This window comes from Schistocerca piceifrons, unplaced genomic scaffold (assembly GCF_021461385.2).
Source record: "Schistocerca piceifrons isolate TAMUIC-IGC-003096 unplaced genomic scaffold, iqSchPice1.1 HiC_scaffold_1053, whole genome shotgun sequence".
Taxonomy (NCBI): Eukaryota; Metazoa; Arthropoda; class Insecta; order Orthoptera; family Acrididae; genus Schistocerca; species Schistocerca piceifrons.
The window spans coordinates 24,912-44,805 of record NW_025726856.1 but is presented as its reverse complement, the minus strand read 5'-3'; the positions used below and the strand labels follow the sequence as shown (position 1 = coordinate 44,805).

The 19,894-nt window shown below is 52.3% G+C and overlaps 43 non-coding genes across 43 annotated transcripts; 34 read left to right on the top strand and 9 right to left on the bottom strand.

Annotated features, from left to right (window-relative positions):
- Positions 1 to 261: 261 nt before the first annotated feature.
- Positions 262 to 334, top strand: Trnak-uuu. The gene has a single exon. It is a non-coding gene; the product is annotated as a tRNA-Lys (tRNA).
- A 139-nt stretch (positions 335 to 473) lies between these two features.
- Positions 474 to 555, top strand: Trnas-aga. The gene has a single exon. It is a non-coding gene; the product is annotated as a tRNA-Ser (tRNA).
- Positions 556 to 831: 276 nt separating this feature from the next.
- Positions 832 to 903, bottom strand: Trnag-ucc. The gene has a single exon. It is a non-coding gene; the product is annotated as a tRNA-Gly (tRNA).
- Positions 904 to 1,880: 977 nt separating this feature from the next.
- Trnam-cau lies at positions 1,881 to 1,953 on the top strand. Its single transcript has one exon. It is a non-coding gene; the product is annotated as a tRNA-Met (tRNA).
- Positions 1,954 to 2,261: 308 nt separating this feature from the next.
- Trnae-uuc lies at positions 2,262 to 2,333 on the top strand. The gene has a single exon. It is a non-coding gene; the product is annotated as a tRNA-Glu (tRNA).
- A 296-nt stretch (positions 2,334 to 2,629) lies between these two features.
- Trnak-uuu lies at positions 2,630 to 2,702 on the top strand. The gene has a single exon. It is a non-coding gene; the product is annotated as a tRNA-Lys (tRNA).
- Positions 2,703 to 2,841: 139 nt separating this feature from the next.
- Positions 2,842 to 2,923, top strand: Trnas-aga. The gene has a single exon. It is a non-coding gene; the product is annotated as a tRNA-Ser (tRNA).
- A 276-nt stretch (positions 2,924 to 3,199) lies between these two features.
- Trnag-ucc lies at positions 3,200 to 3,271 on the bottom strand. The gene has a single exon. It is a non-coding gene; the product is annotated as a tRNA-Gly (tRNA).
- Positions 3,272 to 4,247: 976 nt separating this feature from the next.
- On the top strand, positions 4,248 to 4,320 carry Trnam-cau. The gene has a single exon. It is a non-coding gene; the product is annotated as a tRNA-Met (tRNA).
- A 308-nt stretch (positions 4,321 to 4,628) lies between these two features.
- Trnae-uuc lies at positions 4,629 to 4,700 on the top strand. Its single transcript has one exon. It is a non-coding gene; the product is annotated as a tRNA-Glu (tRNA).
- Positions 4,701 to 4,996: 296 nt separating this feature from the next.
- Positions 4,997 to 5,069, top strand: Trnak-uuu. The gene has a single exon. It is a non-coding gene; the product is annotated as a tRNA-Lys (tRNA).
- A 139-nt stretch (positions 5,070 to 5,208) lies between these two features.
- On the top strand, positions 5,209 to 5,290 carry Trnas-aga. The gene has a single exon. It is a non-coding gene; the product is annotated as a tRNA-Ser (tRNA).
- A 276-nt stretch (positions 5,291 to 5,566) lies between these two features.
- Trnag-ucc lies at positions 5,567 to 5,638 on the bottom strand. The gene has a single exon. It is a non-coding gene; the product is annotated as a tRNA-Gly (tRNA).
- Positions 5,639 to 6,614: 976 nt separating this feature from the next.
- Positions 6,615 to 6,687, top strand: Trnam-cau. Its single transcript has one exon. It is a non-coding gene; the product is annotated as a tRNA-Met (tRNA).
- A 308-nt stretch (positions 6,688 to 6,995) lies between these two features.
- On the top strand, positions 6,996 to 7,067 carry Trnae-uuc. Its single transcript has one exon. It is a non-coding gene; the product is annotated as a tRNA-Glu (tRNA).
- A 296-nt stretch (positions 7,068 to 7,363) lies between these two features.
- Trnak-uuu lies at positions 7,364 to 7,436 on the top strand. Its single transcript has one exon. It is a non-coding gene; the product is annotated as a tRNA-Lys (tRNA).
- A 139-nt stretch (positions 7,437 to 7,575) lies between these two features.
- On the top strand, positions 7,576 to 7,657 carry Trnas-aga. Its single transcript has one exon. It is a non-coding gene; the product is annotated as a tRNA-Ser (tRNA).
- A 276-nt stretch (positions 7,658 to 7,933) lies between these two features.
- Positions 7,934 to 8,005, bottom strand: Trnag-ucc. Its single transcript has one exon. It is a non-coding gene; the product is annotated as a tRNA-Gly (tRNA).
- A 977-nt stretch (positions 8,006 to 8,982) lies between these two features.
- Trnam-cau lies at positions 8,983 to 9,055 on the top strand. Its single transcript has one exon. It is a non-coding gene; the product is annotated as a tRNA-Met (tRNA).
- A 308-nt stretch (positions 9,056 to 9,363) lies between these two features.
- On the top strand, positions 9,364 to 9,435 carry Trnae-uuc. The gene has a single exon. It is a non-coding gene; the product is annotated as a tRNA-Glu (tRNA).
- A 296-nt stretch (positions 9,436 to 9,731) lies between these two features.
- On the top strand, positions 9,732 to 9,804 carry Trnak-uuu. The gene has a single exon. It is a non-coding gene; the product is annotated as a tRNA-Lys (tRNA).
- Positions 9,805 to 9,943: 139 nt separating this feature from the next.
- Trnas-aga lies at positions 9,944 to 10,025 on the top strand. The gene has a single exon. It is a non-coding gene; the product is annotated as a tRNA-Ser (tRNA).
- A 276-nt stretch (positions 10,026 to 10,301) lies between these two features.
- Trnag-ucc lies at positions 10,302 to 10,373 on the bottom strand. The gene has a single exon. It is a non-coding gene; the product is annotated as a tRNA-Gly (tRNA).
- A 977-nt stretch (positions 10,374 to 11,350) lies between these two features.
- Trnam-cau lies at positions 11,351 to 11,423 on the top strand. The gene has a single exon. It is a non-coding gene; the product is annotated as a tRNA-Met (tRNA).
- A 308-nt stretch (positions 11,424 to 11,731) lies between these two features.
- On the top strand, positions 11,732 to 11,803 carry Trnae-uuc. The gene has a single exon. It is a non-coding gene; the product is annotated as a tRNA-Glu (tRNA).
- A 296-nt stretch (positions 11,804 to 12,099) lies between these two features.
- On the top strand, positions 12,100 to 12,172 carry Trnak-uuu. The gene has a single exon. It is a non-coding gene; the product is annotated as a tRNA-Lys (tRNA).
- Positions 12,173 to 12,311: 139 nt separating this feature from the next.
- On the top strand, positions 12,312 to 12,393 carry Trnas-aga. Its single transcript has one exon. It is a non-coding gene; the product is annotated as a tRNA-Ser (tRNA).
- Positions 12,394 to 12,669: 276 nt separating this feature from the next.
- Trnag-ucc lies at positions 12,670 to 12,741 on the bottom strand. The gene has a single exon. It is a non-coding gene; the product is annotated as a tRNA-Gly (tRNA).
- A 976-nt stretch (positions 12,742 to 13,717) lies between these two features.
- On the top strand, positions 13,718 to 13,790 carry Trnam-cau. The gene has a single exon. It is a non-coding gene; the product is annotated as a tRNA-Met (tRNA).
- A 308-nt stretch (positions 13,791 to 14,098) lies between these two features.
- Positions 14,099 to 14,170, top strand: Trnae-uuc. The gene has a single exon. It is a non-coding gene; the product is annotated as a tRNA-Glu (tRNA).
- Positions 14,171 to 14,466: 296 nt separating this feature from the next.
- On the top strand, positions 14,467 to 14,539 carry Trnak-uuu. Its single transcript has one exon. It is a non-coding gene; the product is annotated as a tRNA-Lys (tRNA).
- Positions 14,540 to 14,678: 139 nt separating this feature from the next.
- Positions 14,679 to 14,760, top strand: Trnas-aga. Its single transcript has one exon. It is a non-coding gene; the product is annotated as a tRNA-Ser (tRNA).
- A 276-nt stretch (positions 14,761 to 15,036) lies between these two features.
- Trnag-ucc lies at positions 15,037 to 15,108 on the bottom strand. The gene has a single exon. It is a non-coding gene; the product is annotated as a tRNA-Gly (tRNA).
- A 977-nt stretch (positions 15,109 to 16,085) lies between these two features.
- Trnam-cau lies at positions 16,086 to 16,158 on the top strand. Its single transcript has one exon. It is a non-coding gene; the product is annotated as a tRNA-Met (tRNA).
- Positions 16,159 to 16,466: 308 nt separating this feature from the next.
- On the top strand, positions 16,467 to 16,538 carry Trnae-uuc. The gene has a single exon. It is a non-coding gene; the product is annotated as a tRNA-Glu (tRNA).
- Positions 16,539 to 16,834: 296 nt separating this feature from the next.
- Positions 16,835 to 16,907, top strand: Trnak-uuu. The gene has a single exon. It is a non-coding gene; the product is annotated as a tRNA-Lys (tRNA).
- Positions 16,908 to 17,046: 139 nt separating this feature from the next.
- Positions 17,047 to 17,128, top strand: Trnas-aga. Its single transcript has one exon. It is a non-coding gene; the product is annotated as a tRNA-Ser (tRNA).
- Positions 17,129 to 17,404: 276 nt separating this feature from the next.
- On the bottom strand, positions 17,405 to 17,476 carry Trnag-ucc. Its single transcript has one exon. It is a non-coding gene; the product is annotated as a tRNA-Gly (tRNA).
- A 977-nt stretch (positions 17,477 to 18,453) lies between these two features.
- On the top strand, positions 18,454 to 18,526 carry Trnam-cau. Its single transcript has one exon. It is a non-coding gene; the product is annotated as a tRNA-Met (tRNA).
- A 308-nt stretch (positions 18,527 to 18,834) lies between these two features.
- Trnae-uuc lies at positions 18,835 to 18,906 on the top strand. Its single transcript has one exon. It is a non-coding gene; the product is annotated as a tRNA-Glu (tRNA).
- A 296-nt stretch (positions 18,907 to 19,202) lies between these two features.
- Positions 19,203 to 19,275, top strand: Trnak-uuu. Its single transcript has one exon. It is a non-coding gene; the product is annotated as a tRNA-Lys (tRNA).
- A 139-nt stretch (positions 19,276 to 19,414) lies between these two features.
- Trnas-aga lies at positions 19,415 to 19,496 on the top strand. Its single transcript has one exon. It is a non-coding gene; the product is annotated as a tRNA-Ser (tRNA).
- Positions 19,497 to 19,772: 276 nt separating this feature from the next.
- Positions 19,773 to 19,844, bottom strand: Trnag-ucc. Its single transcript has one exon. It is a non-coding gene; the product is annotated as a tRNA-Gly (tRNA).
- Between the last annotated feature and the right edge of the window lie 50 nt (positions 19,845 to 19,894).

Genomic DNA, 19,894 nt, shown 5'->3' with positions numbered 1-19,894 from the left:
GCCTTCGAACTGTCGTTTGTCGCCCACCTTCCGAAGCTTCGACCGAACGTAATCGGGGAAAACAGGCACATGATGCAATTACTGTCGGCACCGGAATAAAGGGAGAAGAGGCACTGGTCCGTGGTTGGGCTGCTACCAGCGTCAGTGGGAAGTCGGTGAAGTCGCCAGTTGCGCCAGAAGCCAGAAATTACCGTAGTACGCCTACACACGCGTTCCAGTTATTTACATTGCTTGCAGCCGCTCCATCCACAACGAGCGTGAGCCCGGATAGCTCAGTCGGTAGAGCATTAGGCTTTTAACCTAAGGGTCCAGGGTTCAAGTCCCTGTCCGGGCGAAGATTTTAACGTTTCCGTAATGGCTCGTCTCGTAGCGATGGTAGCCCTGCCGTAATCAGTGCACGGAGTTCGTTTCCTGTCAACATTCTGCGCAGACCGGTTGGATTTTTCACGATTCCAGGGAAGCTTGGGTTACGAGCAGTCGTGGCCGAGTGGTTAAGGCGTCTGACTAGAAATCAGATTCCCTCTGGGAGCGTAGGTTCGAGTCCTACCGACTGCGTCGGATTTTTCTTTTTTTTGTTTAAGAACAACGAGCAGAAAATTTCGCAGATTGCCTGTCGTTTTGGTACCTCTCCACACCTCGCCTCTCACAGCCGTTTATAGTGCCTGTCCTTTTGATAAGGGCGAATTCCAAGCGTCAGCTTTCGCGTCAGCCGAGCAAAGTCGGGACAAGTCGGGACATACTACAGGATGGTCTGCGTGGAGCTACGACGAAAAAAACCTTCATTTAACAGCACCCGGCTCACATACTCATACGAAAAAAACTAGCGCCATTTGCGGTGGCCGGGAATCGAACCCGGATCAACTGCTTGGAAGGCAACTATGCTCACCATTACACCACCACCGCACAGCCGCTGCTCGCAACGCCCCGCTGTGTCGGCTTCCTGCCCGCCAGCAGCGGCCCACGGTGATAGTAGCTGCAGGCGCTTTTCGAGGTAGGAGGGTGCATCCACACGCATTCGGGTAGCGCCTCCACGCACGCTGCGTCTTTGGGCAAGACTAGTCGCCGCGGCCGCAAGGTTACTCACACGATAGAGATGAGCATTCGTTTTAAGGCAGTGTAGTGGAGCACTCCGCGTGTGTAGCACTTTTTTCGGTTGTATCCGACGTCGCTGGGTGGCAATCCCACTTTCCCCTGCAGAAAAGTGCTCGGGAAGCACGGGCAGCTTGACGAGCATCGCTGGTTCAATGGCATGTGCCTCAGTAGTGCAGTAGGCAGCGCGTAAGTCTCATAATCTTAAGGCTTGCCGGCAACATAGCTCAGCGTGTTCGGTCTGAGAGTTATCTGCCCTCTGTAATAAAAGACCGAGTCAACGATGAACTTGAACGGGCGCCATCGGACGTCCGCCCCCAACAAATGCAACGAAAGAAATGAGAAGAAAAAAAAAAAATTGGTGAATGCTCGCTTAGCATGCGGACGGCCCGGGTTCGATTCCCGGCCGATGCATCGTTCTGCTGTTCTCGCTATAATGCTGCCGCGCCGATTCCTCGCCTGAGCTGCGTCAGCCTCAGGAATGTATAGCAGGATTCGCTGTGAGAGGAACCATACACGCAGCACGCAGTAGACCGTACTTGAACGGTCGTATGCTATTTCTGAACTCTGACGTCGGCCTGTCCCAACAGGCCGCTGTGTTCAGGTGCCGCAAGGGCGATGTACTGTAACCTCGGGCAGTGCTGCGTTCCGTTGAAAAAACTGCGGCAGCAGTTTAATCTAGCAAGTAGGGAAAGCACGTGTAGCAACACAACAGATTCTTGAGAAAGCGCGAACTGTCTATCTCTAATATGAGAGACTTACCAAGTTTCCTGTAACGTTACTTGCAACGTGCCTCGGTAGCGCAGTAGGTAGCGCGTAAGTCTCATAGTCTTAAGGTCGTGAGTTCGATCCTCACCCGGGGCATTTAATTTGCTGTACATCATGGCTGAATTAACGGCGTTGCTGTTGCTAGGGAACGAACTTAATTGTCGTTCGTTATCCATAAGGAGTCTACGCCTCAGCGTCAATACGTTTATTTCCAATTATGACAACGTACAACTTTGATCTTTCTCCTCCCTTGTTAGGAGTAAAATAATGAATAGTCAATTTCGGGCTGTGCGCCATGCCAGTCTGTAGGCGCAAATATGCTCGCAAACGGAGAACTGCACTGAGTCCAGATTCAGCACGAAATACGAGAGGAGACGGAGAAAACCTCACGCTTATCGAGCAAATCCGGTGTGGTCTAGTGGCTAGGATACCTGGCTTTCACCCAGTAGGCCCGGGTTCCATTCCCGGTACTGGAACGGAAGTGTTTGCGCACACAACGCTCCATGTTTTGGCCTTCGAACTGTCGTTTGTCGCCCACCTTCCGAAGCTTCGACCGAACGTAATCGGGGAAAACAGGCACATGATGCAATTACTGTCGGCACCGGAATAAAGGGAGAAGAGGCACTGGTCCGTGGTTGGGCTGCTACCAGCGTCAGTGGGAAGTCGGTGAAGTCGCCAGTTGCGCCAGAAGCCAGAAATTACCGTAGTACGCCTACACACGCGTTCCAGTTATTTACATTGCTTGCAGCTGCTCCATCCACAACGAGCGTGAGCCCGGATAGCTCAGTCGGTAGAGCATTAGGCTTTTAACCTAAGGGTCCAGGGTTCAAGTCCCTGTCCGGGCGAAGATTTTAACGTTTCCGTAATGGCTCGTCTCGTAGCGATGGTAGCCCTGCCGTAATCAGTGCACGGAGTTCGTTTCCTGTCAACATTCTGCGCAGACCGGTTGGATTTTTCACGATTCCAGGGAAGCTTGGGTTACGAGCAGTCGTGGCCGAGTGGTTAAGGCGTCTGACTAGAAATCAGATTCCCTCTGGGAGCGTAGGTTCGAGTCCTACCGACTGCGTCGGATTTTTCTTTTTTTTGTTTAAGAACAACGAGCAGAAAATTTCGCAGATTGCCTGTCGATTTGGTACCTCTCCACACCTCGCCTCTCACAGCCGTTTATAGTGCCTGTCCTTTTGATAAGGGCGAATTCCAAGCGTCAGCATTCGCGTCAGCCGAGCAAAGTCGGGACAAGTCGGGACATACTACAGGATGGTCTGCGTGGAGCTACGACGAAAAAAACCTTCATTTAACAGCACCCGGCTCACATACTCATACGAAAAAAACTAGCGCCATTTGCGGTGGCCGGGAATCGAACCCGGATCAACTGCTTGGAAGGCAACTATGCTCACCATTACACCACCACCGCACAGCCGCTGCTCGCAACGCCCCGCTGTGTCGGCTTCCTGCCCGCCAGCAGCGGCCCACGGTGATAGTAGCTGCAGGCGCTTTTCGAGGTAGGAGGGTGCATCCACACGCATTCGGGTAGCGCCTCCACGCACGCTGCGTCTTTGGGCAAGACTAGTCGCCGCGGCCGCAAGGTTACTCACACGATAGAGATGAGCATTCGTTTTAAGGCAGTGTAGTGGAGCACTCCGCGTGTGTAGCACTTTTTTCGGTTGTATCCGACGTCGCTGGGTGGCAATCCCACTTTCCCCTGCAGAAAAGTGCTCGGGAAGCACGGGCAGCTTGACGAGCATCGCTGGTTCAATGGCATGTGCCTCAGTAGTGCAGTAGGCAGCGCGTAAGTCTCATAATCTTAAGGCTTGCCGGCAACATAGCTCAGCGTGTTCGGTCTGAGAGTTATCTGCCCTCTGTAATAAAAGACCGAGTCAACGATGAACTTGAACGGGCGCCATCGGACGTCCGCCCCCAACAAATGCAACGAAAGAAATGAGAAGAAAAAAAAAAATTGGTGAATGCTCGCTTAGCATGCGGACGGCCCGGGTTCGATTCCCGGCCGATGCATCGTTCTGCTGTTCTCGCTATAATGCTGCCGCGCCGATTCCTCGCCTGAGCTGCGTCAGCCTCAGGAATGTATAGCAGGATTCGCTGTGAGAGGAACCATACACGCAGCACGCAATAGACCGTACTTGAACGGTCGTATGCTATTTCTGAACTCTGACGTCGGCCTGTCCCAACAGGCCGCTGTGTTCAGGTGCCGCAAGGGCGATGTACTGTAACCTCGGGCAGTGCTGCGTTCCGTTGAAAAAACTGCGGCAGCAGTTTAATCTAGCAAGTAGGGAAAGCACGTGTAGCAACACAACAGATTCTTGAGAAAGCGCGAACTGTCTATCTCTAATATGAGAGACTTACCAAGTTTCCTGTAACGTTACTTGCAACGTGCCTCGGTAGCGCAGTAGGTAGCGCGTAAGTCTCATAGTCTTAAGGTCGTGAGTTCGATCCTCACCCGGGGCATTTAATTTGCTGTACATCATGGCTGAATTAACGGCGTTGCTGTTGCTAGGGAACGAACTTAATTGTCGTTCGTTATCCATAAGGAGTCTACGCCTCAGCGTCAATACGTTTATTTCCAATTATGACAACGTACAACTTTGATCTTTCTCCTCCCTTGTTAGGAGTAAAATAATGAATAGTCAATTTCGGGCTGTGCGCCATGCCAGTCTGTAGGCGCAAATATGCTCGCAAACGGAGAACTGCACTGAGTCCAGATTCAGCACGAAATACGAGAGGAGACGGAGAAAACCTCACGCTTATCGAGCAAATCCGGTGTGGTCTAGTGGCTAGGATACCTGGCTTTCACCCAGTAGGCCCGGGTTCCATTCCCGGTACTGGAACGGAAGTGTTTGCGCACACAACGCTCCATGTTTTGGCCTTCGAACTGTCGTTTGTCGCCCACCTTCCGAAGCTTCGACCGAACGTAATCGGGGAAAACAGGCACATGATGCAATTACTGTCGGCACCGGAATAAAGGGAGAAGAGGCACTGGTCCGTGGTTGGGCTGCTACCAGCGTCAGTGGGAAGTCGGTGAAGTCGCCAGTTGCGCCAGAAGCCAGAAATTACCGTAGTACGCCTACACACGCGTTCCAGTTATTTACATTGCTTGCAGCTGCTCCATCCACAACGAGCGTGAGCCCGGATAGCTCAGTCGGTAGAGCATTAGGCTTTTAACCTAAGGGTCCAGGGTTCAAGTCCCTGTCCGGGCGAAGATTTTAACGTTTCCGTAATGGCTCGTCTCGTAGCGATGGTAGCCCTGCCGTAATCAGTGCACGGAGTTCGTTTCCTGTCAACATTCTGCGCAGACCGGTTGGATTTTTCACGATTCCAGGGAAGCTTGGGTTACGAGCAGTCGTGGCCGAGTGGTTAAGGCGTCTGACTAGAAATCAGATTCCCTCTGGGAGCGTAGGTTCGAGTCCTACCGACTGCGTCGGATTTTTCTTTTTTTTGTTTAAGAACAACGAGCAGAAAATTTCGCAGATTGCCTGTCGATTTGGTACCTCTCCACACCTCGCCTCTCACAGCCGTTTATAGTGCCTGTCCTTTTGATAAGGGCGAATTCCAAGCGTCAGCTTTCGCGTCAGCCGAGCAAAGTCGGGACAAGTCGGGACATACTACAGGATGGTCTGCGTGGAGCTACGACGAAAAAAACCTTCATTTAACAGCACCCGGCTCACATACTCATACGAAAAAAACTAGCGCCATTTGCGGTGGCCGGGAATCGAACCCGGATCAACTGCTTGGAAGGCAACTATGCTCACCATTACACCACCACCGCACAGCCGCTGCTCGCAACGCCCCGCTGTGTCGGCTTCCTGCCCGCCAGCAGCGGCCCACGGTGATAGTAGCTGCAGGCGCTTTTCGAGGTAGGAGGGTGCATCCACACGCATTCGGGTAGCGCCTCCACGCACGCTGCGTCTTTGGGCAAGACTAGTCGCCGCGGCCGCAAGGTTACTCACACGATAGAGATGAGCATTCGTTTTAAGGCAGTGTAGTGGAGCACTCCGCGTGTGTAGCACTTTTTTCGGTTGTATCCGACGTCGCTGGGTGGCAATCCCACTTTCCCCTGCAGAAAAGTGCTCGGGAAGCACGGGCAGCTTGACGAGCATCGCTGGTTCAATGGCATGTGCCTCAGTAGTGCAGTAGGCAGCGCGTAAGTCTCATAATCTTAAGGCTTGCCGGCAACATAGCTCAGCGTGTTCGGTCTGAGAGTTATCTGCCCTCTGTAATAAAAGACCGAGTCAACGATGAACTTGAACGGGCGCCATCGGACGTCCGCCCCCAACAAATGCAACGAAAGAAATGAGAAGAAAAAAAAAAATTGGTGAATGCTCGCTTAGCATGCGGACGGCCCGGGTTCGATTCCCGGCCGATGCATCGTTCTGCTGTTCTCGCTATAATGCTGCCGCGCCGATTCCTCGCCTGAGCTGCGTCAGCCTCAGGAATGTATAGCAGGATTCGCTGTGAGAGGAACCATACACGCAGCACGCAATAGACCGTACTTGAACGGTCGTATGCTATTTCTGAACTCTGACGTCGGCCTGTCCCAACAGGCCGCTGTGTTCAGGTGCCGCAAGGGCGATGTACTGTAACCTCGGGCAGTGCTGCGTTCCGTTGAAAAAACTGCGGCAGCAGTTTAATCTAGCAAGTAGGGAAAGCACGTGTAGCAACACAACAGATTCTTGAGAAAGCGCGAACTGTCTATCTCTAATATGAGAGACTTACCAAGTTTCCTGTAACGTTACTTGCAACGTGCCTCGGTAGCGCAGTAGGTAGCGCGTAAGTCTCATAGTCTTAAGGTCGTGAGTTCGATCCTCACCCGGGGCATTTAATTTGCTGTACATCATGGCTGAATTAACGGCGTTGCTGTTGCTAGGGAACGAACTTAATTGTCGTTCGTTATCCATAAGGAGTCTACGCCTCAGCGTCAATACGTTTATTTCCAATTATGACAACGTACAACTTTGATCTTTCTCCTCCCTTGTTAGGAGTAAAATAATGAATAGTCAATTTCGGGCTGTGCGCCATGCCAGTCTGTAGGCGCAAATATGCTCGCAAACGGAGAACTGCACTGAGTCCAGATTCAGCACGAAATACGAGAGGAGACGGAGAAAACCTCACGCTTATCGAGCAAATCCGGTGTGGTCTAGTGGCTAGGATACCTGGCTTTCACCCAGTAGGCCCGGGTTCCATTCCCGGTACTGGAACGGAAGTGTTTGCGCACACAACGCTCCATGTTTTGGCCTTCGAACTGTCGTTTGTCGCCCACCTTCCGAAGCTTCGACCGAACGTAATCGGGGAAAACAGGCACATGATGCAATTACTGTCGGCACCGGAATAAAGGGAGAAGAGGCACTGGTCCGTGGTTGGGCTGCTACCAGCGTCAGTGGGAAGTCGGTGAAGTCGCCAGTTGCGCCAGAAGCCAGAAATTACCGTAGTACGCCTACACACGCGTTCCAGTTATTTACATTGCTTGCAGCTGCTCCATCCACAACGAGCGTGAGCCCGGATAGCTCAGTCGGTAGAGCATTAGGCTTTTAACCTAAGGGTCCAGGGTTCAAGTCCCTGTCCGGGCGAAGATTTTAACGTTTCCGTAATGGCTCGTCTCGTAGCGATGGTAGCCCTGCCGTAATCAGTGCACGGAGTTCGTTTCCTGTCAACATTCTGCGCAGACCGGTTGGATTTTTCACGATTCCAGGGAAGCTTGGGTTACGAGCAGTCGTGGCCGAGTGGTTAAGGCGTCTGACTAGAAATCAGATTCCCTCTGGGAGCGTAGGTTCGAGTCCTACCGACTGCGTCGGATTTTTCTTTTTTTTGTTTAAGAACAACGAGCAGAAAATTTCGCAGATTGCCTGTCGATTTGGTACCTCTCCACACCTCGCCTCTCACAGCCGTTTATAGTGCCTGTCCTTTTGATAAGGGCGAATTCCAAGCGTCAGCTTTCGCGTCAGCCGAGCAAAGTCGGGACAAGTCGGGACATACTACAGGATGGTCTGCGTGGAGCTACGACGAAAAAAACCTTCATTTAACAGCACCCGGCTCACATACTCATACGAAAAAAACTAGCGCCATTTGCGGTGGCCGGGAATCGAACCCGGATCAACTGCTTGGAAGGCAACTATGCTCACCATTACACCACCACCGCACAGCCGCTGCTCGCAACGCCCCGCTGTGTCGGCTTCCTGCCCGCCAGCAGCGGCCCACGGTGATAGTAGCTGCAGGCGCTTTTCGAGGTAGGAGGGTGCATCCACACGCATTCGGGTAGCGCCTCCACGCACGCTGCGTCTTTGGGCAAGACTAGTCGCCGCGGCCGCAAGGTTACTCACACGATAGAGATGAGCATTCGTTTTAAGGCAGTGTAGTGGAGCACTCCGCGTGTGTAGCACTTTTTTCGGTTGTATCCGACGTCGCTGGGTGGCAATCCCACTTTCCCCTGCAGAAAAGTGCTCGGGAAGCACGGGCAGCTTGACGAGCATCGCTGGTTCAATGGCATGTGCCTCAGTAGTGCAGTAGGCAGCGCGTAAGTCTCATAATCTTAAGGCTTGCCGGCAACATAGCTCAGCGTGTTCGGTCTGAGAGTTATCTGCCCTCTGTAATAAAAGACCGAGTCAACGATGAACTTGAACGGGCGCCATCGGACGTCCGCCCCCAACAAATGCAACGAAAGAAATGAGAAGAAAGAAAAAAAATTGGTGAATGCTCGCTTAGCATGCGGACGGCCCGGGTTCGATTCCCGGCCGATGCATCGTTCTGCTGTTCTCGCTATAATGCTGCCGCGCCGATTCCTCGCCTGAGCTGCGTCAGCCTCAGGAATGTATAGCAGGATTCGCTGTGAGAGGAACCATACACGCAGCACGCAATAGACCGTACTTGAACGGTCGTATGCTATTTCTGAACTCTGACGTCGGCCTGTCCCAACAGGCCGCTGTGTTCAGGTGCCGCAAGGGCGATGTACTGTAACCTCGGGCAGTGCTGCGTTCCGTTGAAAAAACTGCGGCAGCAGTTTAATCTAGCAAGTAGGGAAAGCACGTGTAGCAACACAACAGATTCTTGAGAAAGCGCGAACTGTCTATCTCTAATATGAGAGACTTACCAAGTTTCCTGTAACGTTACTTGCAACGTGCCTCGGTAGCGCAGTAGGTAGCGCGTAAGTCTCATAGTCTTAAGGTCGTGAGTTCGATCCTCACCCGGGGCATTTAATTTGCTGTACATCATGGCTGAATTAACGGCGTTGCTGTTGCTAGGGAACGAACTTAATTGTCGTTCGTTATCCGTAAGGAGTCTACGCCTCAGCGTCAATACGTTTATTTCCAATTATGACAACGTACAACTTTGATCTTTCTCCTCCCTTGTTAGGAGTAAAATAATGAATAGTCAATTTCGGGCTGTGCGCCATGCCAGTCTGTAGGCGCAAATATGCTCGCAAACGGAGAACTGCACTGAGTCCAGATTCAGCACGAAATACGAGAGGAGACGGAGAAAACCTCACGCTTATTGAGCAAATCCGGTGTGGTCTAGTGGCTAGGATACCTGGCTTTCACCCAGGAGGCCCAGGTTCCATTCCCGGTACTGGAACGGAAGTGTTTGCGCACACAACGCTCCATGTTTTGGCCTTCGAACTGTCGTTTGTCGCCCACCTTCCGAAGCTTCGACCGAACGTAATCGGGGAAAACAGGCACATGATGCAATTACTGTCGGCACCGGAATAAAGGGAGAAGAGGCACTGGTCCGTGGTTGGGCTGCTACCAGCGTCAGTGGGAAGTCGGTGAAGTCGCCAGTTGCGCCAGAAGCCAGAAATTACCGTAGTACGCCTACACACGCGTTCCAGTTATTTACATTGCTTGCAGCTGCTCCATCCACAACGAGCGTGAGCCCGGATAGCTCAGTCGGTAGAGCATTAGGCTTTTAACCTAAGGGTCCAGGGTTCAAGTCCCTGTCCGGGCGAAGATTTTAACGTTTCCGTAATGGCTCGTCTCGTAGCGATGGTAGCCCTGCCGTAATCAGTGCACGGAGTTCGTTTCCTGTCAACATTCTGCGCAGACCGGTTGGATTTTTCACGATTCCAGGGAAGCTTGGGTTACGAGCAGTCGTGGCCGAGTGGTTAAGGCGTCTGACTAGAAATCAGATTCCCTCTGGGAGCGTAGGTTCGAGTCCTACCGACTGCGTCGGATTTTTCTTTTTTTTGTTTAAGAACAACGAGCAGAAAATTTCGCAGATTGCCTGTCGATTTGGTACCTCTCCACACCTCGCCTCTCACAGCCGTTTATAGTGCCTGTCCTTTTGATAAGGGCGAATTCCAAGCGTCAGCTTTCGCGTCAGCCGAGCAAAGTCGGGACAAGTCGGGACATACTACAGGATGGTCTGCGTGGAGCTACGACGAAAAAAACCTTCATTTAACAGCACCCGGCTCACATACTCATACGAAAAAAACTAGCGCCATTTGCGGTGGCCGGGAATCGAACCCGGATCAACTGCTTGGAAGGCAACTATGCTCACCATTACACCACCACCGCACAGCCGCTGCTCGCAACGCCCCGCTGTGTCGGCTTCCTGCCCGCCAGCAGCGGCCCACGGTGATAGTAGCTGCAGGCGCTTTTCGAGGTAGGAGGGTGCATCCACACGCATTCGGGTAGCGCCTCCACGCACGCTGCGTCTTTGGGCAAGACTAGTCGCCGCGGCCGCAAGGTTACTCACACGATAGAGATGAGCATTCGTTTTAAGGCAGTGTAGTGGAGCACTCCGCGTGTGTAGCACTTTTTTCGGTTGTATCCGACGTCGCTGGGTGGCAATCCCACTTTCCCCTGCAGAAAAGTGCTCGGGAAGCACGGGCAGCTTGACGAGCATCGCTGGTTCAATGGCATGTGCCTCAGTAGTGCAGTAGGCAGCGCGTAAGTCTCATAATCTTAAGGCTTGCCGGCAACATAGCTCAGCGTGTTCGGTCTGAGAGTTATCTGCCCTCTGTAATAAAAGACCGAGTCAACGATGAACTTGAACGGGCGCCATCGGACGTCCGCCCCCAACAAATGCAACGAAAGAAATGAGAAGAAAGAAAAAAAATTGGTGAATGCTCGCTTAGCATGCGGACGGCCCGGGTTCGATTCCCGGCCGATGCATCGTTCTGCTGTTCTCGCTATAATGCTGCCGCGCCGATTCCTCGCCTGAGCTGCGTCAGCCTCAGGAATGTATAGCAGGATTCGCTGTGAGAGGAACCATACACGCAGCACGCAATAGACCGTACTTGAACGGTCGTATGCTATTTCTGAACTCTGACGTCGGCCTGTCCCAACAGGCCGCTGTGTTCAGGTGCCGCAAGGGCGATGTACTGTAACCTCGGGCAGTGCTGCGTTCCGTTGAAAAAACTGCGGCAGCAGTTTAATCTAGCAAGTAGGGAAAGCACGTGTAGCAACACAACAGATTCTTGAGAAAGCGCGAACTGTCTATCTCTAATATGAGAGACTTACCAAGTTTCCTGTAACGTTACTTGCAACGTGCCTCGGTAGCGCAGTAGGTAGCGCGTAAGTCTCATAGTCTTAAGGTCGTGAGTTCGATCCTCACCCGGGGCATTTAATTTGCTGTACATCATGGCTGAATTAACGGCGTTGCTGTTGCTAGGGAACGAACTTAATTGTCGTTCGTTATCCATAAGGAGTCTACGCCTCAGCGTCAATACGTTTATTTCCAATTATGACAACGTACAACTTTGATCTTTCTCCTCCCTTGTTAGGAGTAAAATAATGAATAGTCAATTTCGGGCTGTGCGCCATGCCAGTCTGTAGGCGCAAATATGCTCGCAAACGGAGAACTGCACTGAGTCCAGATTCAGCACGAAATACGAGAGGAGACGGAGAAAACCTCACGCTTATTGAGCAAATCCGGTGTGGTCTAGTGGCTAGGATACCTGGCTTTCACCCAGGAGGCCCAGGTTCCATTCCCGGTACTGGAACGGAAGTTTTTGCGCACACAACGCTCCATGTTTTGGCCTTCGAACTGTCGTTTGTCGCCCACCTTCCGAAGCTTCGACCGAACGTAATCGGGGAAAACAGGCACATGATGCAATTACTGTCGGCACCGGAATAAAGGGAGAAGAGGCACTGGTCCGTGGTTGGGCTGCTACCAGCGTCAGTGGGAAGTCGGTGAAGTCGCCAGTTGCGCCAGAAGCCAGAAATTACCGTAGTACGCCTACACACGCGTTCCAGTTATTTACATTGCTTGCAGCCGCTCCATCCACAACGAGCGTGAGCCCGGATAGCTCAGTCGGTAGAGCATTAGGCTTTTAACCTAAGGGTCCAGGGTTCAAGTCCCTGTCCGGGCGAAGATTTTAACGTTTCCGTAATGGCTCGTCTCGTAGCGATGGTAGCCCTGCCGTAATCAGTGCACGGAGTTCGTTTCCTGTCAACATTCTGCGCAGACCGGTTGGATTTTTCACGATTCCAGGGAAGCTTGGGTTACGAGCAGTCGTGGCCGAGTGGTTAAGGCGTCTGACTAGAAATCAGATTCCCTCTGGGAGCGTAGGTTCGAGTCCTACCGACTGCGTCGGATTTTTCTTTTTTTTGTTTAAGAACAACGAGCAGAAAATTTCGCAGATTGCCTGTCGATTTGGTACCTCTCCACACCTCGCCTCTCACAGCCGTTTATAGTGCCTGTCCTTTTGATAAGGGCGAATTCCAAGCGTCAGCTTTCGCGTCAGCCGAGCAAAGTCGGGACAAGTCGGGACATACTACAGGATGGTCTGCGTGGAGCTACGACGAAAAAAACCTTCATTTAACAGCACCCGGCTCACATACTCATACGAAAAAAACTAGCGCCATTTGCGGTGGCCGGGAATCGAACCCGGATCAACTGCTTGGAAGGCAACTATGCTCACCATTACACCACCACCGCACAGCCGCTGCTCGCAACGCCCCGCTGTGTCGGCTTCCTGCCCGCCAGCAGCGGCCCACGGTGATAGTAGCTGCAGGCGCTTTTCGAGGTAGGAGGGTGCATCCACACGCATTCGGGTAGCGCCTCCACGCACGCTGCGTCTTTGGGCAAGACTAGTCGCCGCGGCCGCAAGGTTACTCACACGATAGAGATGAGCATTCGTTTTAAGGCAGTGTAGTGGAGCACTCCGCGTGTGTAGCACTTTTTTCGGTTGTATCCGACGTCGCTGGGTGGCAATCCCACTTTCCCCTGCAGAAAAGTGCTCGGGAAGCACGGGCAGCTTGACGAGCATCGCTGGTTCAATGGCATGTGCCTCAGTAGTGCAGTAGGCAGCGCGTAAGTCTCATAATCTTAAGGCTTGCCGGCAACATAGCTCAGCGTGTTCGGTCTGAGAGTTATCTGCCCTCTGTAATAAAAGACCGAGTCAACGATGAACTTGAACGGGCGCCATCGGACGTCCGCCCCCAACAAATGCAACGAAAGAAATGAGAAGAAAAAAAAAAATTGGTGAATGCTCGCTTAGCATGCGGACGGCCCGGGTTCGATTCCCGGCCGATGCATCGTTCTGCTGTTCTCGCTATAATGCTGCCGCGCCGATTCCTCGCCTGAGCTGCGTCAGCCTCAGGAATGTATAGCAGGATTCGCTGTGAGAGGAACCATACACGCAGCACGCAATAGACCGTACTTGAACGGTCGTATGCTATTTCTGAACTCTGACGTCGGCCTGTCCCAACAGGCCGCTGTGTTCAGGTGCCGCAAGGGCGATGTACTGTAACCTCGGGCAGTGCTGCGTTCCGTTGAAAAAACTGCGGCAGCAGTTTAATCTAGCAAGTAGGGAAAGCACGTGTAGCAACACAACAGATTCTTGAGAAAGCGCGAACTGTCTATCTCTAATATGAGAGACTTACCAAGTTTCCTGTAACGTTACTTGCAACGTGCCTCGGTAGCGCAGTAGGTAGCGCGTAAGTCTCATAGTCTTAAGGTCGTGAGTTCGATCCTCACCCGGGGCATTTAATTTGCTGTACATCATGGCTGAATTAACGGCGTTGCTGTTGCTAGGGAACGAACTTAATTGTCGTTCGTTATCCATAAGGAGTCTACGCCTCAGCGTCAATACGTTTATTTCCAATTATGACAACGTACAACTTTGATCTTTCTCCTCCCTTGTTAGGAGTAAAATAATGAATAGTCAATTTCGGGCTGTGCGCCATGCCAGTCTGTAGGCGCAAATATGCTCGCAAACGGAGAACTGCACTGAGTCCAGATTCAGCACGAAATACGAGAGGAGACGGAGAAAACCTCACGCTTATTGAGCAAATCCGGTGTGGTCTAGTGGCTAGGATACCTGGCTTTCACCCAGGAGGCCCGGGTTCCATTCCCGGTACTGGAACGGAAGTTTTTGCGCACACAACGCTCCATGTTTTGGCCTTCGAACTGTCGTTTGTCGCCCACCTTCCGAAGCTTCGACCGAACGTAATCGGGGAAAACAGGCACATGATGCAATTACTGTCGGCACCGGAATAAAGGGAGAAGAGGCACTGGTCCGTGGTTGGGCTGCTACCAGCGTCAGTGGGAAGTCGGTGAAGTCGCCAGTTGCGCCAGAAGCCAGAAATTACCGTAGTACGCCTACACACGCGTTCCAGTTATTTACATTGCTTGCAGCCGCTCCATCCACAACGAGCGTGAGCCCGGATAGCTCAGTCGGTAGAGCATTAGGCTTTTAACCTAAGGGTCCAGGGTTCAAGTCCCTGTCCGGGCGAAGATTTTAACGTTTCCGTAATGGCTCGTCTCGTAGCGATGGTAGCCCTGCCGTAATCAGTGCACGGAGTTCGTTTCCTGTCAACATTCTGCGCAGACCGGTTGGATTTTTCACGATTCCAGGGAAGCTTGGGTTACGAGCAGTCGTGGCCGAGTGGTTAAGGCGTCTGACTAGAAATCAGATTCCCTCTGGGAGCGTAGGTTCGAGTCCTACCGACTGCGTCGGATTTTTCTTTTTTTTGTTTAAGAACAACGAGCAGAAAATTTCGCAGATTGCCTGTCGATTTGGTACCTCTCCACACCTCGCCTCTCACAGCCGTTTATAGTGCCTGTCCTTTTGATAAGGGCGAATTCCAAGCGTCAGCTTTCGCGTCAGCCGAGCAAAGTCGGGACAAGTCGGGACATACTACAGGATGGTCTGCGTGGAGCTACGACGAAAAAAACCTTCATTTAACAGCACCCGGCTCACATACTCATACGAAAAAAACTAGCGCCATTTGCGGTGGCCGGGAATCGAACCCGGATCAACTGCTTGGAAGGCAACTATGCTCACCATTACACCACCACCGCACAGCCGCTGCTCGCAACGCCCCGCTGTGTCGGCTTCCTGCCCGCCAGCAGCGGCCCACGGTGATAGTAGCTGCAGGCGCTTTTCGAGGTAGGAGGGTGCATCCACACGCATTCGGGTAGCGCCTCCACGCACGCTGCGTCTTTGGGCAAGACTAGTCGCCGCGGCCGCAAGGTTACTCACACGATAGAGATGAGCATTCGTTTTAAGGCAGTGTAGTAGAGCACTCCGCGTGTGTAGCACTTTTTTCGGTTGTATCCGACGTCGCTGGGTGGCAATCCCACTTTCCCCTGCAGAAAAGTGCTCGGGAAGCACGGGCAGCTTGACGAGCATCGCTGGTTCAATGGCATGTGCCTCAGTAGTGCAGTAGGCAGCGCGTAAGTCTCATAATCTTAAGGCTTGCCGGCAACATAGCTCAGCGTGTTCGGTCTGAGAGTTATCTGCCCTCTGTAATAAAAGACCGAGTCAACGATGAACTTGAACGGGCGCCATCGGACGTCCGCCCCCAACAAATGCAACGAAAGAAATGAGAAGAAAAAAAAAAAATTGGTGAATGCTCGCTTAGCATGCGGACGGCACGGGTTCGATTCCCGGCCGATGCATCGTTCTGCTGTTCTCGCTATAATGCTGCCGCGCCGATTCCTCGCCTGAGCTGCGTCAGCCTCAGGAATGTATAGCAGGATTCGCTGTGAGAGGAACCATACACGCAGCACGCAATAGACCGTACTTGAACGGTCGTATGCTATTTCTGAACTCTGACGTCGGCCTGTCCCAACAGGCCGCTGTGTTCAGGTGCCGCAAGGGCGATGTACTGTAACCTCGGGCAGTGCTGCGTTCCGTTGAAAAAACTGCGGCAGCAGTTTAATCTAGCAAGTAGGGAAAGCACGTGTAGCAACACAACAGATTCTTGAGAAAGCGCGAACTGTCTATCTCTAATATGAGAGACTTACCAAGTTTCCTGTAACGTTACTTGCAACGTGCCTCGGTAGCGCAGTAGGTAGCGCGTAAGTCTCATAGTCTTAAGGTCGTGAGTTCGATCCTCACCCGGGGCATTTAATTTGCTGTACATCATGGCTGAATTAACGGCGTTGCTGTTGCTAGGGAACGAACTTAATTGTCGTTCGTTATCCATAAGGAGTCTACGCCTCAGCGTCAATACGTTTATTTCCAATTATGACAACGTACAACTTTGATCTTTCTCCTCCCTTGTTAGGAGTAAAATAATGAATAGTCAATTTCGGGCTGTGCGCCATGCCAGTCTGTAGGCGCAAATATGCTCGCAAACGGAGAACTGCACTGAGTCCAGATTCAGCACGAAATACGAGAGGAGACGGAGAAAACCTCACGCTTATCGAGCAAATCCGGTGTGGTCTAGTGGCTAGGATACCTGGCTTTCACCCAGTAGGCCCGGGTTCCATTCCCGGTACTGGAACGGAAGTGTTTGCGCACACAACGCTCCATGTTTTGGCCTTCGAACTGTCGTTTGTCGCCCACCTTCCGAAGCTTCGACCGAACGTAATCGAGGAAAACAGGCACATGATGCAATTACTGTCGGCACCGGAATAAAGGGAGAAGAGGCACTGGTCCGTGGTTGGGCTGCTACCAGCGTCAGTGGGAAGTCGGTGAAGTCGCCAGTTGCGCCAGAAGCCAGAAATTACCGTAGTACGCCTACACACGCGTTCCAGTTATTTACATTGCTTGCAGCTGCTCCATCCACAACGAGCGTGAGCCCGGATAGCTCAGTCGGTAGAGCATTAGGCTTTTAACCTAAGGGTCCAGGGTTCAAGTCCCTGTCCGGGCGAAGATTTTAACGTTTCCGTAATGGCTCGTCTCGTAGCGATGGTAGCCCTGCCGTAATCAGTGCACGGAGTTCGTTTCCTGTCAACATTCTGCGCAGACCGGTTGGATTTTTCACGATTCCAGGGAAGCTTGGGTTACGAGCAGTCGTGGCCGAGTGGTTAAGGCGTCTGACTAGAAATCAGATTCCCTCTGGGAGCGTAGGTTCGAGTCCTACCGACTGCGTCGGATTTTTCTTTTTTTTGTTTAAGAACAACGAGCAGAAAATTTCGCAGATTGCCTGTCGATTTGGTACCTCTCCACACCTCGCCTCTCACAGCCGTTTATAGTGCCTGTCCTTTTGATAAGGGCGAATTCCAAGCGTCAGCTTTCGCGTCAGCCGAGCAAAGTCGGGACAAGTCGGGACATACTACAGGATGGTCTGCGTGGAGCTACGACGAAAAAAACCTTCATTTAACAGCACCCGGCTCACATACTCATACGAAAAAAACTAGCGCCATTTGCGGTGGCCGGGAATCGAACCCGGATCAACTGCTTGGAAGGCAACTATGCTCACCATTACACCACCACCGCACAGCCGCTGCTCGCAACGCCCCGCTGTGTCGGCTTCCTGCCCGCCAGCAGCGGCCCACGGTGATAGTAGCTGCAGGCGCTTTTCGAGGTAGGAGGGTGCATCCACACGCATTCGGGTAGCGCCTCCACGCACGCTGCGTCTTTGGGCAAGACTAGTCGCCGCGGCCGCAAGGTTACTCACACGATAGAGATGAGCATTCGTTTTAAGGCAGTGTAGTAGAGCACTCCGCGTGTGTAGCACTTTTTTCGGTTGTATCCGACGTCGCTGGGTGGCAATCCCACTTTCCCCTGCAGAAAAGTGCTCGGGAAGCACGGGCAGCTTGACGAGCATCGCTGGTTCAATGGCATGTGCCTCAGTAGTGCAGTAGGCAGCGCGTAAGTCTCATAATCTTAAGGCTTGCCGGCAACATAGCTCAGCGTGTTCGGTCTGAGAGTTATCTGCCCTCTGTAATAAAAGACCGAGTCAACGATGAACTTGAACGGGCGCCATCGGACGTCCGCCCCCAACAAATGCAACGAAAGAAATGAGAAGAAAAAAAAAAAATTGGTGAATGCTCGCTTAGCATGCGGACGGCACGGGTTCGATTCCCGGCCGATGCATCGTTCTGCTGTTCTCGCTATAATGCTGCCGCGCCGATTCCTCGCCTGAGCTGCGTCAGCCTCAGGAATGTATAGCAGGATTCGCTGTGAGAGGAACCATACACGCAGCACGCAATAGACCGTACTTGAACGGTCGTATGCTATTTCTGAACTCTGACGTCGGCCTGTCCCAACAGGCCGCTGTGTTCAGGTGCCGCAAGGGCGATGTACTGTAACCTCGGGCAGTGCTGCGTTCCGTTGAAAAAACTGCGGCAGCAGTTTAATCTAGCAAGTAGGGAAAGCACGTGTAGCAACACAACAGATTCTTGAGAAAGCGCGAACTGTCTATCTCTAATATGAGAGACTTACCAAGTTTCCTGTAACGTTACTTGCAACGTGCCTCGGTAGCGCAGTAGGTAGCGCGTAAGTCTCATAGTCTTAAGGTCGTGAGTTCGATCCTCACCCGGGGCATTTAATTTGCTGTACATCATGGCTGAATTAACGGCGTTGCTGTTGCTAGGGAACGAACTTAATTGTCGTTCGTTATCCATAAGGAGTCTACGCCTCAGCGTCAATACGTTTATTTCCAATTATGACAACGTACAACTTTGATCTTTCTCCTCCCTTGTTAGGAGTAAAATAATGAATAGTCAATTTCGGGCTGTGCGCCATGCCAGTCTGTAGGCGCAAATATGCTCGCAAACGGAGAACTGCACTGAGTCCAGATTCAGCACGAAATACGAGAGGAGACGGAGAAAACCTCACGCTTATCGAGCAAATCCGGTGTGGTCTAGTGGCTAGGATACCTGGCTTTCACCCAGTAGGCCCGGGTTCCATTCCCGGTACTGGAACGGAAGTGTTTGCGCACACAACGCTCCATGTTTTGGCCTTCGAACTGTCGTTTGTCGCCCACCTTCCGAAGCTTCGACCGAACGTAATCGAGGAAAACAGGCACATGATGCAATTACTGTCGGCACCGGAATAAAGGGAGAAGAGGCACTGGTCCGTGGTTGGGCTGCTACCAGCGTCAGTGGGAAGTCGGTGAAGTCGCCAGTTGCGCCAGAAGCCAGAAATTACCGTAGTACGCCTACACACGCGTTCCAGTTATTTACATTGCTTGCAGCTGCTCCATCCACAACGAGCGTGAGCCCGGATAGCTCAGTCGGTAGAGCATTAGGCTTTTAACCTAAGGGTCCAGGGTTCAAGTCCCTGTCCGGGCGAAGATTTTAACGTTTCCGTAATGGCTCGTCTCGTAGCGATGGTAGCCCTGCCGTAATCAGTGCACGGAGTTCGTTTCCTGTCAACATTCTGCGCAGACCGGTTGGATTTTTCACGATTCCAGGGAAGCTTGGGTTACGAGCAGTCGTGGCCGAGTGGTTAAGGCGTCTGACTAGAAATCAGATTCCCTCTGGGAGCGTAGGTTCGAGTCCTACCGACTGCGTCGGATTTTTCTTTTTTTTGTTTAAGAACAACGAGCAGAAAATTTCGCAGATTGCCTGTCGATTTGGTACCTCTCCACACCTCGCCTCTCACAGCCGTTTATAGTGCCTGTCCTTTTGATAAGGGCGAATTCCAAGCGTCAGCTTTCGCGTCAGCCGAGCAAAGTCGGGACAAGTCGGGACATACTACAGGATGGTCTGCGTGGAGCTACGACGAAAAAAACCTTCATTTAACAGCACCCGGCTCACATACTCATACGAAAAAAACTAGCGCCATTTGCGGTGGCCGGGAATCGAACCCGGATCAACTGCTTGGAAGGCAACTATGCTCACCATTACACCACCACCGCACAGCCGCTGCTCGCAACGCCCCGCTGTGTCGGCTTCCTGCCCGCCAGCA